Genomic DNA, 18,527 nt, shown 5'->3' on the forward strand with positions numbered 1-18,527 from the left:
TGCTGCAGTCCATGGGGTTGCAAAGAGTCAGATGTGACTTAGCAACCGAACAACAACAACTGGTAAGGAGGAAGGGATCACCAGGATTGGCTCAGACAGTGGCTGTCAAAGCCTGGTCTTCAGACCAATAGTATCAGCATCACTTGATGCAAATTCTCTGACACCACCCAGACCTACTAAATCAGGGCCGGGGCTCAGCAACTGGTGTTTTAACAAGCCCTCTGCATGATTCTGATGCCCATTAAGGTTTAGGAACCATTGACTTAGACCAATCTTGCTTCTGGGCTAAAGTCTGCCTCCCTTGAAACATGCAATCATGATAAGGGCAGACATATATCAAAATCAGGGTTCTTTTACAAAGGAGAAAGGACTGACATAAGAATAGAGGTTGAATAGAGGTTGCTTAAATAGTCAACATTACATGCTATAATCACCATATCAATTTGTTTTTTCCCTTTCTGACTGGAAAAGAAGCCTCCCTATGTTATACACTTTTATTGCACAGGCCTGGCAACCACTTTACAATAGTTCAAAGAGTGTTTTGGGAGCATTCTTAGAAAAGGTATAACTCTATTCCTATACAATATTCAACAAAAACAACAACCCTTTAGCAACACAGTCTTCAAAACTATTACCCATAAAAGGGTTTCATATTATCCTCAGGATAATTTTATAAAGTAGAAAGAGCAGTTGTTATTTTTATTTTCATTTTACAGATGGGAAAACTGAAGCTCAGAAAGGGCAGAATCACACAGCTAGCAAATTTTAGAGTGAACATTCACTTTGTAGGTCTTCTGACCTCAACTTTTTATTCCTTCCATAATGATACCAAGCTTTCTCCCAGATAAACATCTCCAGGCAGAGGCCACTGTGATTCAACACACCCAATGCCAGAACTCTGTGGGGCAATGACCTCCTACAATAAAGCATATTAGGAAGAAAGCCATGGCTGTTTCCATAACTTTCACCTGCATGGCCTATTCTGATGCAAGACAATGGAATTCCACCTACAAGAAAATCTGACAGCTAGAAGAAATGGCAGAAATTTCCCTACCACTGTTAATTGTGCAGCAGAGAGATTTTGCATGCTGCTACCCAAGAAAATGAGCATTTTCATTAACACTGTAGATTTCATTATTGACCTAAAGTTCAGCAAAAGAGATGCTACCCTAATCACATTGAAATTACCTAAGAAGATATTTTTCTCTAGAAAACCCAAATGATTTTTTGTTTTATTTTTGTGAGCTAGAAATACGAATGATTTTGAATTGATGCTTTTGAATTGTGGTACTGGAGAAGACTCTTGAGAGTCCCTTGGATGCCGGGAAATCAAACCAGTCAATCCTAAAGGAAATCAACCCTGAGTATTCACTGGAAGGACTGATGCTGAAACTGAAGCTCCAATACTTTGGCCACTTGATACGAAGAGCCAACTCATTGGAAAAGACCCTGATGCTGGGAAAGATTGAAGGCAAAAGGAGAAGGGGGTGGTAGAGGATGAGATGGTTAGATAGCATCACAGACTCAGTGGACATGAATTTGGGCAAACTCTGAGAGATTGTGAAGGACAGGGAAGCCTGGGGTGCTGTAGTCCATGAGATCACATGAGAGTCAGATATGACTTATCAACTGAACAACAGTAACGAATGTTTAAATATAGCACACACAGTATACATTAAAATAAATTTCAACAGTAATTTTCAACTAGGGGACCCAGGCTATAGTGTTCTTGAACAACCATCAAACCAGGAGCTCAAACCCTAAAGATCACATGGGGTTCCTGGGCAACAGAACCCAAGAAACAGAGCTGTTATGTTTCTCAATCCCATCTCCCTTTAATCTAACCATTCTCCAGCTCTGCCAGGAATTCCCTTCAGATCTTGGGAGCACTCGTTACTAGAACAGCGCTGCCTGAGATGGGAAACCTAGGAGCTCTACCACAGCCTGAGTCAACCCTGAGATCCTAATAGGCATCCAGAGACCCAGGGAGCAGAAAATAGTATATGCCTGAAGACTCCCTGGAGAAAAGGACTTTTGTGGAGAAAACTACATCAGCAGACTTTATTAGGAAAGCCTGAAGGTAGGACAAGGGCAACGTTATCCTGATGGCCCTTGCTCAAGGGTTCTCCAAAGGAATGATCCTCTCCAGACTCTCTACTGTTGGCCCTGCTGCTGATTTTTCTCCTGCCTTTTGTGGCTTCCATGTATTCAAAGAGATGACACTGAGCCTGGAAGTTCTAATAATCTGTGTTGGACCAGCTCTGGATTCTAGCATCACTCCAGCCTGACTTAGCTTAAATCTAATGCACCCGCTCTCCAAGATGCTGTCACCAAAGAGAACTTTCCTTTCGATCAAAAGCAAGCCCCGATGCAGTGCCACTGGGTCCCAGTGCAGCTGCCAAGTCCTGTCCCTAACCAAAGCGAAGCATCTTCCTGCCGAAACCCAGGTGCAAGGGAGCTCTTTCCCCACCTCAGCCCTGCAGGAACACGGCAGCTCAAAGCCCCAGGAAGCGCTCCGCTTGAGCTGGGTTCATGAATGCTTTATTATTGTTCTGCTGAGCAGTTACCCCCATACCAAGCAACCCTGAACAAGCCTTCTAAGCCTCAGTGATGGATGTTTGCAGGAAACCCATGGGAGTTATTAATATTCATGTTCCCGTCACACTTTTGCAAGTAATGGAAGCTTGTTTTCTATAACACATCATTAGGCAAGGAAGATAAGTGACCTCCCAGAATGTTGATGTGCAAAGGGTGGTCACCCAAGGCTCAGAAGGGACTGAGGGGAGAGCAGACAAGGTGAGAGGGGTAACGGTGTTGCACTCTCCTTTCGGAGACTCCCAAAAGACCCTTTTGGTGAAGGTGGGCCTTCGTGGAGCCCCCTCCCCCAACAGAGCAAGCAGAATCTGGGGAATGGTCACAGTGTCTCCCCTCCCCCAGAGGACACAGGACCCGATGTCGGGTGTCTGAGGGCAAATTTGAGAGTACAGAGTGAGGGATCAGGAGGTCTGGGCTGAGCCATCCTGCCTGCTCTAGAGCACTGGAGAGGCCTACAGACTCAGGAGCAAAAGAACAGGGGGTCGTGAGGGTCAGAAGAAGAGCATTTGCTGAGAGCTCAGGGGAGACTAGGTCCAGAGCAGCGAGGCTTGAAGTGAGGGAAGGAGACAGGTCCAGCAACTCTAAGAACCAGGCAATGGGGGCAAGAGAGCGATTCTTACCCATAAGCCTCTCAGAGCTGCCCACTTGCCCCTCTCCACTCTAAGGAAGTGCCCAGTTACAATGCAAGCAGTTGTCACACACACCAGCCACATTGCAAAATGTGTGGACTCTGTGTCTCTATTTCCTCATCTGCAAATTGGGCATAAGAGTCATATTGACCTCATTTTGTTGTAAGAAGAGTTAATACATCTAAACATAGAACAGCATCTGGCCTGTAGAACACTCCATTAAATGCAAGCCATCATCATTATCACAGTTAATATTATTTATGGGTCCATTTCCCTCAATAGACTGAGTTCTCTGGAAGCAGAAACCATGTCTCATTACATTTGTTACCCCCAAAGCCCAGCACTGTGCCAGGCACAACTTAATTGCATAGTAAATACCCACTGAATGAATGAATCAGTCAATGAATGGTACATTTCCTGATCCTGTCATTGTAGGAAAGGCCTCACTCTACACTTAGGCTACTGCTGCTAAGTCACTTCAATTGTGTCCAACTATGTGTGACCCCATAGACGGCAGCCCACCAGGCTTCCCCGTCCCTGGGATTCTCCAGGCAAGAACACTGGAGTGGGTTGCCATACTTAGGCTACATGAAGTCATTTCTTCCTAATATTAATAGCATCAGGTCACTGATTCATTCAACAAACACTTGTTGATCACTTGCTCTGGGCCAGGTGCTATTCTGGCTGCTGAGACTGTAGCAGGGAAACAGAAATGGAGAGACTGTCAGGCCTCGTGGAACTTGCCTTTCATAAGGGGAAAGAGAAGACAAATGAAAAAAGAAGTAAAATGTATTCTGTTTGATGACTATCTGTGCTATGGAGAAAAGTTGAACAGCAAGAAGTGGGAAACTGCTATACAACCCAGGGAGCCCAGTATGGTGTCTGTGATGACCTAGAGAGGTGGTACCAGGGTTTGGAGGAAGGCTCAAGAGGGAGGGGACATATATATATAATTATGACTGATTTGTGCTGTTGTATGGCAGAAACCAACATAACATGGTAAAGCAATTATCCTCCAATTAAACTTTTTAAAAAGAAAAGATGCCAGGGAGCAGGGTATTTCCCTGGTGGTCCAGTGGTTAAGAATCTGCCTTCCAATGAAGAAGATGCAGGTTCTATCCGTGGTCAGGAAACTAAGATCTCACATGCCACAGGGCAACTAAGTCCACGCCCCACAGTTAGAAGTGCCGCTGCACTGCAACTAGGGAAAGTATGCGCGCCACAACGAAGACTCAGCATGGCCAAAAAATAATAATAAAATTAAATTTTAAAAAAGGATGCCAGGGAGCAGGGGCATTCTGTGTAACAACAGTGCTAAGGGAGATCTGCTGGAGAAGGGGGCCAAGGAGGTGGGGGAGCCAACCATGTGCATGTAGGGGAAGAGATCTCTGGTTAGAGGAAAACAAAGGTGGAAAGATATGTTTATATCTCTGGCCACACCTTAGTGACAGATTTCGTAACCTTCTTATAATGGAGAGGGTTTCCTTAGATACCTGAGCCATCAAAGTCAGCTTAGGGTACCGAGTTTTCCACAAAGTCAAACCACAATCAGTGACAGCTCTTTGTTAACTGTGTGATTGTGAAGTGAAACTGGATCTCTCAGTGTGATCAGGAAGGAACACTTCTGACAATTCCAGATCTGTTCCCATCTATAGTTCATAAACCTCATTTCCTTCTAGATAGATCTGTTAAATGAGATATTAGATATAAAATGCCTAAAAGACACTTACTCCTTGGAAGAAAAGCTACGATGAACCTAGACAGCATATTCAAAAGCAGAGATATAACTTTGCCTACAAAGGTCCCTATGTTCAAAGCTATGGTTTTTCCAGTAGTCATGTACAGATGTGAGAGTTGGACCATAAAGAAGGCTGAGTGCCAACGAATTGATGCTTTCAAACCGTGGTGCTGGATAAGACTCTTAAGAGTCCTTTGGACAGCAAGGAGATCAAACCAGTCTATCCTTATAGGAAATCAATCCTAAATATTCATTGGAAGCACTGGTGCTGAAGCTAAAGCTCCAATACTTTGGCCATCTGATGTGAAGAGTCAACTCATTGGAAAAGACCCTGATGCTTGGGAAAGACTGAAGGCAGGAGGAGAAGGGGATGACAGAGGATGAGATTGTTCGATGGCATCCCCGACTCAATTGACATGAGTTTGAGCAAGCTCCGGGAGTGGTGAAAGACAGGGAAGCCGGGTGTGCTGCAGTCTGTGGGGTCACAAAGAGTTGGACATGACTGAGCAACTGAACAACAACAAGTACTATACTGGGCACACTGCAATTGCTTTAAATGGTTATTCCTATTATTCCAGTCTTATTCCCTCACCCTCCCCAAGTCCCAACCTCCCAAAATGCCACAAAGAAGGAAAAATACTGGAGGAGGTTGTTGCTGTGTTGGTACTTGGGAAGCATGGGTGGGGAGAGTGAAGAACAGGATAACTGACGACGGATGGACATTTTCTGCACCAGACTGTGAGTGAGCGGCTTGAGAGAGGCAATCTCCAGCTCTGTAACTCTGCACAATGCCCAGCAGCTGACCTGCCACATAGTAGGTACTCAATGAATGCTTGATGAAAGAATAAATGGAGATAAAGTTCAGCCCTATGCGGTGGGCCTCAGGACTGTAATACACCCATAAGAGTCCTACCGGCATCTTAGCCAGCCTGAGCTGGTGACACCTATGGAGCGAGGCTGCGCTGAGACCTAACACCTCAGGAGCTTAACTCACTTGCTGTCCACACGAATACTCCCTCAAATGCCACCTGGTGTTCCGGGTGGTGCATGAGTAGCAACCCACAAAGGGAGTCTGGGCGATTTTACTGCATTTAGCTTTGTTGGCATTTAGATAAATCATTACTTTCTGTAGTTTTAAACTTTAGCTCGGCGTTCTCAGAGAAGATATAAATTATTAAACAAAGGAAAGCAACTCTGGCTTCAGATCAGCTGGCAATTAGCATCACCTAGCACTGAGAAAAAAGTCCCTTCATGTGGTCCACATGTCAGCTTAAGGAGCTCATGTTTTGGCAATGATGCTCAAGTTCTAGCTGATATTAATCTCAGATGTGCCTGGAACCCAGAGAGAATAATTGAAGTGATTTGGGCATTCACCCCTACTACAAGAGAAAAGGAAATTAAAGAGAGAAGGAAAAAGAAAAGGAAATGTAAATCTTGGTATAAGAATAGAGGGAATTTACATGAATTCCCCACTTTCTAGTTACCATATATGGTACATATATGAACTCATTTCAACTTTTACATCATGAAATAGGTGCTACTCTCTCTGTTTGGCAGGCAATCAAACTGAGGTTCAGAGCAGTTGAGTAACTCACCCAAAGGCACACAGCAGCTGGAGAAGCAGAGAGCAGAGCCTGGGTCTGCCTCACACTGAACTGCCTCTTCTCAGAAGCAAGCAGAGGACCCCACAGGCAGCCGTGAAGTCCATCCCAAAGGGGTCGTGGGCCATGAGCATCAATGCCCTGGGGAGAGTTTAAGTGTGGACCACTCCCTTTAAATGTACATATCCTCAAGGGAAGGATGAATTTTCACACATTTCCATGACATCAGAATTATTCCCTCCCTGAAACAAACTGAGCTAAAGTCATGAGGTCCTATATCATTAGAAAATAATCTATGTCATATGTATAGAGAGAGAGAGAGGAACGTATCATATTTATATTCCCCTTCAATGCTAGAACTGGGTCTTGCCCCAACAGACTCTTAGTTAATATTTGTTGAATGAATATTCGTGTGCAAAATCTATCACAGGAAATAAAAGATTATAAGTGATCCAACTAAATAAATAGGGTTCCAAAGAAAGAGAAGACCTAAAGCATTGATTTTTTTTTTTTCTGATTTCAAAAGTAAATCGGAATTCAGAAAGTGACCAGCGTTATTGACACTGGAATATGAGGAAAGGGGAGGTTTAATTAACCAGACAGCAAAACAAAAGTCTTTGTTTACCTAAGAGTTCCCTCTGCCACTGCCAGCTACCTCTTACCATGAAGAGTTTTCACTGCTCAAGGATGGTCCTCAGAGGAAGGGGGGGAAATGCAGTTTAAAAAGGTAAGTAACAGCATTAAAATGACACCATCAGAAAGGCTTCTGAGGATTCTCAGGTCACAGGTCTAACTGGTTGGACAATATTAATAGGAGGGAGAAAAAGAGCAGAAGGCTGTAGTGAAAAGACCCTCAGACTACCAAGACAGAAGCGAAATTCTGAACAATAAAAGCCAGGAAAGCTCAGAAGAAAATATGTCTTCAAAGACTCCTAATGAGGCCCTTTTTGGACTTTTCCATGTAGGAGATGCAAGAGACGCAGATTCAAGCCCTGAGTCAAGAAGATCCCCTGGAATAGGAAATGGCAACCCCTTTCAATGCTCTTGGCTTCCCTTGTGGCTCAGACGGTAAAGCGTCTGCTTATGATGTGGGAGACCCAGATTCGATCCCTGGGTCGGGAAGTTCCAATGTTCTTGCCTGGAAAACTCCATGGGTAGAGGAGCCTGACTGGCTACAATCTGTAAGGTCACAAAGAGTCAGACACAGCTGAGCATGCATGCAGCAAGACCCTTTTTAGCTATCTGGAGAGAACACGCACACACGCACACATACATGCACGCATGCACGCGCACACACACGCATGCACTGATGAGAATATTCCCAGCCAGTCCTTGGTAACCTTCCAACAACCATTGTTGCCAATTACTGTCCCTTTGGTCTCAGAACACCTGCTTGGGGTAACGCAAGCCAGAGAGTCCAGCTGAGCATCCCAGGACCATTGAAGTTCACATTAGCCAGGTGACTTCTGAGCCTGAGGGAAGAGCCAGCTCAAACATTTCACTTGGGATCATGCCAAAAAGCAGCTGCCTAAATAACAGTCCCATAACCAGCTCCCATAAGATTGTCCCTCTGGACAAGAAGAGTCGTTTTTGCTGCCAGGATAAGAACTGCCTATTCAGGTAAAGACTGACAGTGTGATAAAAATATAAACCTTCCTCAAAAATTTTAAACCTTCTTAAAACACAGAACCTAGACATACCCTCTAACATACAACTCTGACATTTTATAATTAACTGACACATAGTATAGCTAAAACATACCCAACATTCACTATGCGCCCAGCTCTAAGTATTAACTTGTTTAACCAATGCAAAAAAAAAAATCTATGAGGTGAGAAATATCATTACTTCCACTTTATGGATGAGGAAGTTGAGGCCCTGGAAGATTAACTTGTCCACGATCACACAGTTCCAGAGCCCTCCCTCTCACCCACTACACTATACTATGTCTTATACTAGGATTCCAGGAAAATCTTAGATGTTTATGTCACTTGCTGTCACTGACACAAAGTAACCCTTAAGTCTTTCCATTAGGGATACATGTGCATTCCTGAGGATTTCTCCAATTCAGCGAGTTCAGTGAAACCTCATTCAACACCTTCTTGGTGAAAATCAGGGCCAGATGTGGGGGTGGGCTCCATCTGGAGGTGGGCCTCAGGCTTCCTCCCCTTGCAGCTCACTGCCAAGGAGGAGGTGCACCAGTGTGGGAGCCAGAAGAGAAGCCCGAGCACCCTAGAGCCCATGTTGCACAAGAGAAGCCATCGCAAGGAGCACTGCCAGGCCGTGATGCACGGTGGGGTGGTCTGTGCAATCAACAAGTCAGGGCTTCCCTGGTGGCTCAGTGGTAAAGAATCCACCTTCCAACTCAGGAGACACAGGCTTGATTCCTGATCCGAGAAGATTCCACACAGTGAGGAACAACTAAGCCTGTGTACCACAACTGCAGAACGTGTGCTCTAGAGCCCAGGAGCCACATCTACTGAAGCCCAAGCACCCTAGAGCCCACGTTGCACAAGAGAAGCCACCACAATGAGAAGCCGTGCACAACTAGAGAAAAGGCAGCTCGGCAACAAAGACCAGCACAGCCACAGATAAAATAGTCATTATTTGAAAAGTCAAAGGCTGTTACATCCCTGCCCTGCTCTCTGCTCTCCCTTCTAGCCCCTCATTTAATTTCCAGATTGTGTTCCTGTATTTGGTCAGTTAGAGAAGCTAAGCCTTCGGCTTCCTATGCCCCGGGCCATCTCCCAGTGCCTCAGGGGTTAACTTAGGCCAGCTCTGCTCTAGGCTGTACTCCCCTGGACCATCTCCCTGTTAGACTCAGTTGTCCATGCCCTCCTGCTTTCACACAGTGGTCAAGGCTTGGGTATAAGAAAGGGACCAAGGAAGCCAGTTTTTAGTCTCGTCCTTGCGCTCTTCAGAAGACCAAGAAGAAAGTGTGATGCACACGGGGTTGAAGCCAGCTCCCTGGTCTATGGGTTCCATGTGGGGGTTTCAACCAACACTGTGTGGTCATCAGTAGTCTACTCTTGTCTGGCCGCGTCCTCTGTGCATGTCTACCCCCAAACCAGCAATGGCAAACTGACGGACTGAGGGTTCTGATTTTTAGAATCTCACCCCTGTCTGTTTCCATCTTGGAGACATCTTAGAGATATAAGGACCAATGAACCATGATCTTTCCCTGCCATCAAGGAACTCATAATCTAGTGGGGATACAGACAAAAGAAGTCAGATATCAGGCAGAGGGAGAATGCACCGTCTGTCTACTTGGGAGCACAGAGAAGGGCGTGATGGATTTCAACTAAAGCAATCAGAAGAGGCTCACAGGACTTGAAGGATGAACAGGATTCTGATAGCAAGGGAAGGGTGCTTTTTCCAGGTCAAAGGAATAACACGAGCCAGAGACTATGAAGCTGGAAAGGGCAAGGAGTTTTGAAAAATATCAATCACTGAAGCATTGGGTATAGGAGCTCAGTGAGAGATGAGGCTGAAATCAACCCATAAAAAACCTTAAATGTCATATTAAAGGGCTTGGCCTTTGTCCTTTAACAAGTAAGCAGACATTGTAGGTTTTGATATTTATTTCCTGAAGACTTCTCCTGCCTCTCCCCTGAACTCTAGACTAGCAAATCCAGCTGCATGGCTTGGCACATCTCCACTTGTGATTCTCAGATCCTAACATGTCCAAACCACACTATCTTCTCCCCACATCTCTCTCTTCCTGCAGTTTTCCCCATCTTTCCGCTGCTAAAACCAAAAACCTATGAGTCAACTTTTACTCCTGTATTTCACTCACACCCCACAGCCAGTTCACCAGAAAATTCTAACAGCTCAACCTCGAGAATATATCCAGAATTTCAGCACTTCCCACCACCTGATCCAACCACCATGACCTATTGCCTAGATTATTCCAAGAGCCTCCTGTCTCTCACCCAGTCTTATCTCCTCCCAGAAGCCAGAGTGATCCCTGAAAAATGTAAAGATGATGTCAGTCACTGCTCTGCTCAAAACCCAATAGCAGTCTCCCACTCACTTAAAGACCAAAGTCCTTACCTTGACCCCTACATCCTATGAGATCTGCCTCCCCGCTTCAGGGAGCTCTTCTTCCACTCCCTTCCCTTCCATCACCCACAGCATGCTGGCCTCATGGCTGTTATTACACATCAAGCATGCTGTACCTTGAGACCTGACACTCACTGTTCCCTTGGCCTGGATCTTGAGATGGAGAGATTATCCTGGATTATCCAAGTGGGTCCAGTGTAATCAAAAGGCCCTAATGGAGAGGAAGAGGGAGATTACTGCTAGAGAAGAGGGGAAGGCCATGTGATGATGGAAGTGGACACTGTCGTGATGTGGCCACAAGTCAAGAAACGTGGGCAGCCACCAGAGCTAAGAGAGGCAAGGAAGAGTCTCCCCCAGATCCTCCAGAAGGAGCCAGCCCTGCTGACGCCTTACGTTTAGTCCCTAAGACTCTTTTCAGACTTGTGAGCTCCAGAGCTGCAAGATAATAAATTCACGTTGGTTTAAGCCATTAAGTTTGTGGCAACTTGTTACAACAGTGGTAGGAGACATACCACTGGGGATTCACCAGTGCCTGTCGCAAGTGGAAAGGGCACTGGACAAGGATATTGGATCTCCAAGAATCCTTTCTCTCTTGAAATTCTAGAATTAAAATATAACTGGAGGGGCTTTAAAAACTCATTGCAACCTCTCCTGCTCCTGGGTCCTTCCATAGCAAGATGTTTAAGACTGAGTCCAGCTCTGTCTACTCAGTTTGGCCTCTTTTGTAGCAAGAGTTTTAGGAAACACTATTTCCAAACTCTTGAGTTGGAGAAGACTCTTGAGAGTCCCTTGGACTGCAAGGAGATCCAACCAGTCCATTCTGAAGGAGTTCAACCCTGGGATTTCTTTGGAAGGAATGATGCTAAAGCTGAAACTCCATTGGAAAAGACTCTGATGCTGGGAGGGATTGGGGGCAGGAGAAGAAGGGGACGACAGAGGATGAGATGGCTGGATGGCATCACCGACTCAATGGATGTAAGTTTGAGTAAACTCCAGGAGTTGGTGATGGACAGGGAGGCCTGGCGTGTTGCGATTCATGGGGTGGCAAAGAGTCGGACACGACTGAGTGACTGAACTGAACTGATTTCCAGACCTGACAAATCATCCTATATTTTAAGAGCATTAGCTTTCCAAGTTTTTTCTTTCTTTTCTTTTTCCCTTGATGGGAGGAGGAGAAAGAGAAGTCTTCATGCCCTGAAGTAGAAATAATTATCTTGAGGACTTCAAGACCGCATACTCACTGTTTACACTATTCTGATCAAAGTCAGTCATGACTTAAGAACAAACTGTAGCCTTCTATTCAGTATTTCTTTAAATAATCTTTCTGCTTCTCTTTGAGGAAAGAAAAAACTTACAACATGGAGACTAGTATTAACCATAATGACAATGTTTCACATTTACATGCTCAAAGAGCTTTAGCATCATTAAGCCGTTAATGCATATGACACTTCATTGCATGAGGTAAGTCAGTACTGTTCTTCCCTCTTAGTGACAGGGACCCAGGTACTGTGAGTTTCTCACTCGTACACTTGTCATCCATCAGTCATAGGGCCAGGGCTGGAAACCAGGTCGACAGAATCTCTGATCTCTCCAACATATGTAGAACTGTGAGCAGCCAACAGCTTCCAAAAAAAAAAGACTGCTGACCAAAAAAAAAGTTTATCAATGAATAACAGGATTCAAATAGAGTATTTCCATTCTTTAGGAGAGATAAGATTGTGAATAATCCACAGAACAGAAGACAATGTAAAAACAAAGGGCTGTTGTGCTGTGTGGCATAGACAGTATGAGCTTCAGGGACTCAGATAAAGGAGACTTGACTGAGCAGATGTGTCTGTGTAGAGTCTTTTTTTTTTTCATACCAACTAGAATTCTTGTAGCTCAGAGAGGAGCTCTGTATTTACATGATTGGAGCACATATATGTTCCACCTAAAGACAGAGCAACTACGTCTGGAGCAGAAGAAAATGTATTAGACATCAGTGTGTTGGCTTCTGTGCTCCTATTACAGGGACTGACCTGGATGTTAAAAGTCTCCATCACCTAGTGATGGCATCCCTGAATGACTCATGTGGCCCAGCCTGGGCCCCTGCTCTGAAGAGTCAAGACAGAGAGGAGCCAGCGGGGCTTCAGGCAGCTTATCATTTGCTGAAATGAGCTAATTCTTTTAAGTAGCCCAGTGTCTCACTTAAAATCAATAGGGTGGTTTCACTACCATATGACCCAGCAATCCCACTCTTAGGTATATGCCCTGCTGCTGCTGCTGCTGCTAAGTCGCTTCAGTCGTGTCTGACTCTGTGCGGCCCCATGGACAGCAGCCCACCAGGCTCCTCCGTCCATGGCATTTTCCAGGCAAGAGTACTGGAGTGGGGTGCCATTGCCTTCTCCATATATGCCCTGAGGAAACCAAAATTGAAAATGACACATGAATCCCAATGTTTATTGTAGCACTATTTACAATAGCTAGAACAAGGAAGCAGCCTAGAAGTCCACTAACAGATGAATAGAAATATAAGTTGTGGTACATATACACAATGGAATATTACTCAACCAGAAAAAGGAACACAACTGAGTCAGTTCGAATGAGGTGGATGAAATTAGAGCCTATTATACAGAGTGAAGTAAGTCAGAAAGAGTAAGATAAAGACCATATACTAATGCATATATATATGTAATCTACAAAGATGGTACAGATGAGTTTATTTGCAAGGCAGCAATTGAGAAACAGACATAGAGAACAGACTTATGGACCTGGGAAGAGGGGAGGAGAAGGTGAGATGTATGGAGAGAGTAACATGGAAACTTATATTACCGTATGTAAAATAGATAGCCAATGGAAATTTTCTGTATGTCTCAGGGAACTCAAACAGGGTCTCTGTATCTACCTAGAGGGGTAGGATGGGGAGGGAGATGGGAGGGAGGTTTAAAAGAGAGGGGACATGTGTATACCTATGGCTGATTCATGTTGATGTTTGACAGAAAACAACAAAATTCTGTAAAGCGATTATCTTCAATTAAAAATAATAAATAAAAAACAATAGGGTTGTTTCAGTGAATTTTTTTTTCAAAAGACAGAGATGAGTTAAACCATGGGTCCAGATTTTGGGATTTCACAGACTAATTAAACTTCCCCTCTCATCCTCCCAAAATGCAAGGGGCTTAGGATCTTTTAGTTTTGCCGAGTTAAGGCTAACGAAACTGGTGAAACGTTTGCAGTGTCTGGCTCCAGCTGTGTTTGGAAATCTCCAGGTTAGATGCTCCGTAAATTCTCTGATGGCTTTCAGTTCAGAGATCTCATTTGCCACTTTACCGTTTGTAGGCAAATTCAAGGAAAACCAAGCCTCATTGTTTCGCTCCTTGAAACCATAATGATAGGTAGGCTGCCTGCAGAGGTTAGTCTCTGAGCAAACAAAGACTTTCATCCATCCACCAAGCCACTCATTCATTCGTTCATTATTTACGGAGTACTTTGGCCACCTCATGCGAAGGGTTGACTCATTGGAAAAGATTTTAATGCTGGGAGGGATTGGGAGCAGGAGGAGAAGGGGACGACCGAGGATGAGATGGCTGGATGGCATCACGGACTCGATGGACGTGAGTCTGAGTGAACTCCGGGAGATGGTGATGGACAGGGAGGCCTGGCATGCTGCGATTCATGGGGTCGCAAAGAGTCGGACATGACTGAGCAACTGAACTGAACTGAACTGAACCTACTAAGCAGGGCTTCCCTGGTGGCTCGGTGATAAAGAATCTGCCGGCAACGCAGGAGGCTGCCTGAAATGCCGAAACGTGGGTTTGATCCCTGGGTTGCGAAGATCCCCTGGAGAAGGAAATGGCTACCCACTCCAGTATTCTTGCCTGGGAAATCCCATGGACAGAGAAACTGGTGGGCTACAGTTCACGGGGTCACAAAAGTCAGACATGCCTTAGAGACTAAACCACCACCACCACCACTTACTAAACGTTAGGGATTATTTTAGAAAATGGAGAAGCAAAGAAGAATTTTCAAGCCGTGTTGACACATAAATCACGAAATGATATTCATCACAGCATTATTTACAATAGCCAGTATTTGAAAGCAACCTAAGTGTCAATAGAATGGATAAAGCACATAGGATATAGATATAGTTATGCAATGGAATATTACTCATCATAAAAAAGAATGAAGTCTTGCCATTTGCAAGAGCCTGGATGGACCTAGATGGCCTTTTGCTAAAGTAAATTAAATCACATAGAAAAAGATAAATATTGATACCATCTGATTTCACTTGTATGTGGAATCTAAAAAAAAAAAAAACAAAAAACAAAATTTAACAGGATCAGACTTACAGAGCACAAACCGGTGATTGCTACAGTTGAGGGGGCGCGAAGATGCGTAAAACAGGTGAAAGAGATTAAGAGGTATGGACTGCCAGTTATAAAATAAGTCACAGGGATGTAATGTACTGCATGGGGAATATATTCAATAATATTAAAATAACTTTGTATGGTGACAGGTGGTAACTAGACTGATCATGGTGATCATTTTATAATTATGAAAATATTGAATCTCTGGTTTCTACCTAAAACTAATGTAATAAGACCATTACACTTCAATTAAATTTAAAAAATGAAACAAAAAGATAAAGCTGCAAAGTGCACCAAGAGCTGAACACACCAGTGCCAGGGCCAATGTAGGTACAATCAGAGAAGAGGGGGTTGGAGGCACAGGGAAGCAGAGGTTACATACACCTGCTTCATCCCCCGAAATTTCCATCTTCCATGGTACACACCCTGCCAGTGATGCTGACAGCAGGCATATCTTCAGATAAGGCAGACAATGATACATCCCACTGTTCTAATTCTGGAACTGCTATGCCACCTCATTAATATGTGAAAATGTGTTAAAAAGCTGCTGATAAACAGCTGCACAGAGGCAGAAATAGTGGCTCCCATCACATTTGCAAGCTTTACTGGCTCTCGAACGTGGCACGAGAAACGAAGCTTCGTCTGCATGTATAAACTGGGTAATTTGCTGTAATCCTCCACTTTATTGGTAGACATTTTGCCATATCATGTCTCCCCAACCACAGTTTAAGGGCACTTCTGATTTACACAGCTCTGTAAACTGCCTCTTCCTTAGAAAGAGCTGTCATGCCGTTTGGCAGCATTGTCTCAACATCCTGATTTATCAATAAAACGGAAGATTGCCTTGCTTGCATGCACTGCACAGTTTCTAATAACTGCATTTCCATTCAGTCAGAGAGCATTTGATTAAGGAATTAGATACAAGTTATATATAAATCAGTGCAAGCCCTGAGTTGACTGAAATGTTGGAAAGTGCACTTCTCAGGCAAGGGGAGTAAAATTCTCCCCCAACCCGGGAGCAGATAGGGAGTAAGGAAAGAGGCTTGTCTGAAATGTGATGGCAGAGATTTTCATCTCTCCTAGGCACTGTTCCCCAAGGCCAAGGCCAAGGGCCCCGCGTTTACCTTACCTTGGGGATGGCCCTGCTCCATATTTCTCTAGCGACACTTCCCGCTGGAGGAGAAATCCCCAGCGATCCTCATTTCCAATTGCCTCCTTTATCCCCTCTCCAATCCTTTCCGGTGACAGATTGATGGCCTCCCCGGGTGCCGCCTGAATGCACCTTTTGACAGGGGACAGCAACACTGAGCTTAATGACCTGATTCCCAGCGTGTCCCTACTTAGACCCAGACCTTGGAGGTAATTCCCATCCCTGTCTTCCCCTCATCTACCCCCACACCACAGAGGAATTACAGCCGGTTGGGGGACCTTCTCTTCTGTATAAATATTAAGCTGTTTTCTGTTTGGACCAGGTGGCAGCTGCTCCTTCCCTTCTGGGTTGGGGATTATGTATTTGTGTGATTTTTATATTGTGTTTGTTTTCTTGGCAGATGGCTTCCTTCTCATTATTGGGGTGGCGTGGAGGGGAGAGGAAGGGTGTAACTCTAGGGGTGTGTTCTGCTTGATGAGAGGCAGATAATAAAAAGGTGGCTTTTGGTAAAACCCACAGAGAGCAAGACTACATAATTTAACTAAACACGAGCAGCCTCGGGTCCTGCAATTATCCAACCAATCTCCATCCAGGCAGCACTTGGAGCAAGGCAACTTAGAAATGGGCTTTCCTTTCTAGAAGCATTTAGATGATTCTCCTGACACACACAGCTCCTTTGGCCTGGCTCCCGTCCCCACCTCCCCCCTTCTGCCCCCCCTTCCCAACTCCACGCTGCATTTGCATGCAAGAATGCAAAAACAAGCTCCCGGGTCAGGATGTTGCCACGTCTAGAGAATGTGAGTGTTTCCTGGCAGTGCCAAGAGTAGGGGTGGGGTCTTAGAATTGCAAATGTAGCGTTAAGGTAAAGCCCTTGGTATAAAATTTGACCTAATTAAGACACTAGCAGAGCAAAGCATTCCAATAGCAATTACACAGGTTGTAAAGGGGGTGAAGTCCCTTCTAAAACCAAAAAATGCTTCTGCCAGAAATAAGCACCCCTGAGGGTCAAATGAGGAGCAGTCATTGCAGAATACCACTCGCCTTGACCTCAAGCAGGTACCTCCCTTCCATCAGCTGCCATGAAGGCTGTCTGCTGGGAATCTCTGCAGGGAGCCTGGGCTCCCCCTCCCAGCGATTTCTATCACCTCTTCTATGGACAGTTTCCCAAAAGTTGTGATGCTTCTGATTTGCACCCCTTGCCTCCCTTACTAAGCTATCATTTATTTATGGATTTTTTTTTTTTTTTGAGTGTTTCCTATGTACTGAGACCTGTCTCAACTCCTAAAGATGCAGTGAGTGTTAGTCGCTCAGTCGTGTCCAACTCTTTGGACCCTACGGACTGTAGCCTGCCAGGCTCCTCTTTTCGTGGGATTCTCCAGGAAAGAACACTGGTGTGGGTAGCCTTTCTCTTCTCCAGGGGATCTTCCTGGAGATGGATCAAATTCTAACAATAGGATGATTCTTCATGGCAACCTCTAGGCCAGAAATAATTTGTAAATATTTTCTTACAGTTTTCAAGTACTCATAATGAGGAAATATTCATTCAGGTCTACTTTGAATACTGAGCCCTTATTAGACATAGGCACTGTGAAAGGTTCTGGAAATATAAAGGTAAGTTGTATCAGCCCTGTCCCTGTGAAGTCACAAGTCTAAGGGAAAAAACAGACATATGCCTAAACACTTAAGATCATGAGTAGTGTTCCTCAGTTACAGATGGAAAACAGAGGAACAGAGATTCACCCTAGATGAGACAGAACTGTCAGACTGGGGATAACGTTCAGTCGTCCTGCTCAAGTTTGCAGGACAGTCAACCACTTTAAACTAAGTGAACAGAAGGTAAGGGTCTAGGCTCTGGGGCCAGACTGCATAGGTTCAAATCCCAACTCCCCACCTCAAAATACTGTGTGATCTTGGCAAAGTTACCTAAACTCTCTGTGCCTGCATTTTCTCAATTGTGACATGAGGCTGAATAAAGCCACCTGCTTTGAGTTATCTTAATGATTAAATAAGACAACATACACGAACCACCCAGCACCTAGCTTTCCGAGCTCCATCGTTAGCTGCGCTGTGCTGTCCAAGTTATTTGAACTCCATGTTTAATTTCTTCCAAATACCTGCTTCATTTATGTTAGGAAAATTTAATGAATGTAAACATGTGAACTCAAGTAACAACACCTAGCACAAAATCTTAGTTATTATTATCAACGTTTTTATTACTACAGACACACTCTCGATGTACTAATAAAACAGCTTTATATTTTAAATTATGTTCTCATAGTCAAAGGAAAAGACCATCAGCCTGGAAATCAAAACTTTAATTAAGGGCTTCCCAGGTGGTGCTAGCGGTAAAGCATCCGCCTGCCAACACAGGTGATGCGAGTTCAATCACTGGAGGAGAAAGTGGCA

This window comes from Budorcas taxicolor, chromosome 16 (assembly GCF_023091745.1).
Source record: "Budorcas taxicolor isolate Tak-1 chromosome 16, Takin1.1, whole genome shotgun sequence".
NCBI lineage: Eukaryota > Metazoa > Chordata > Mammalia > Artiodactyla > Bovidae > Budorcas > Budorcas taxicolor.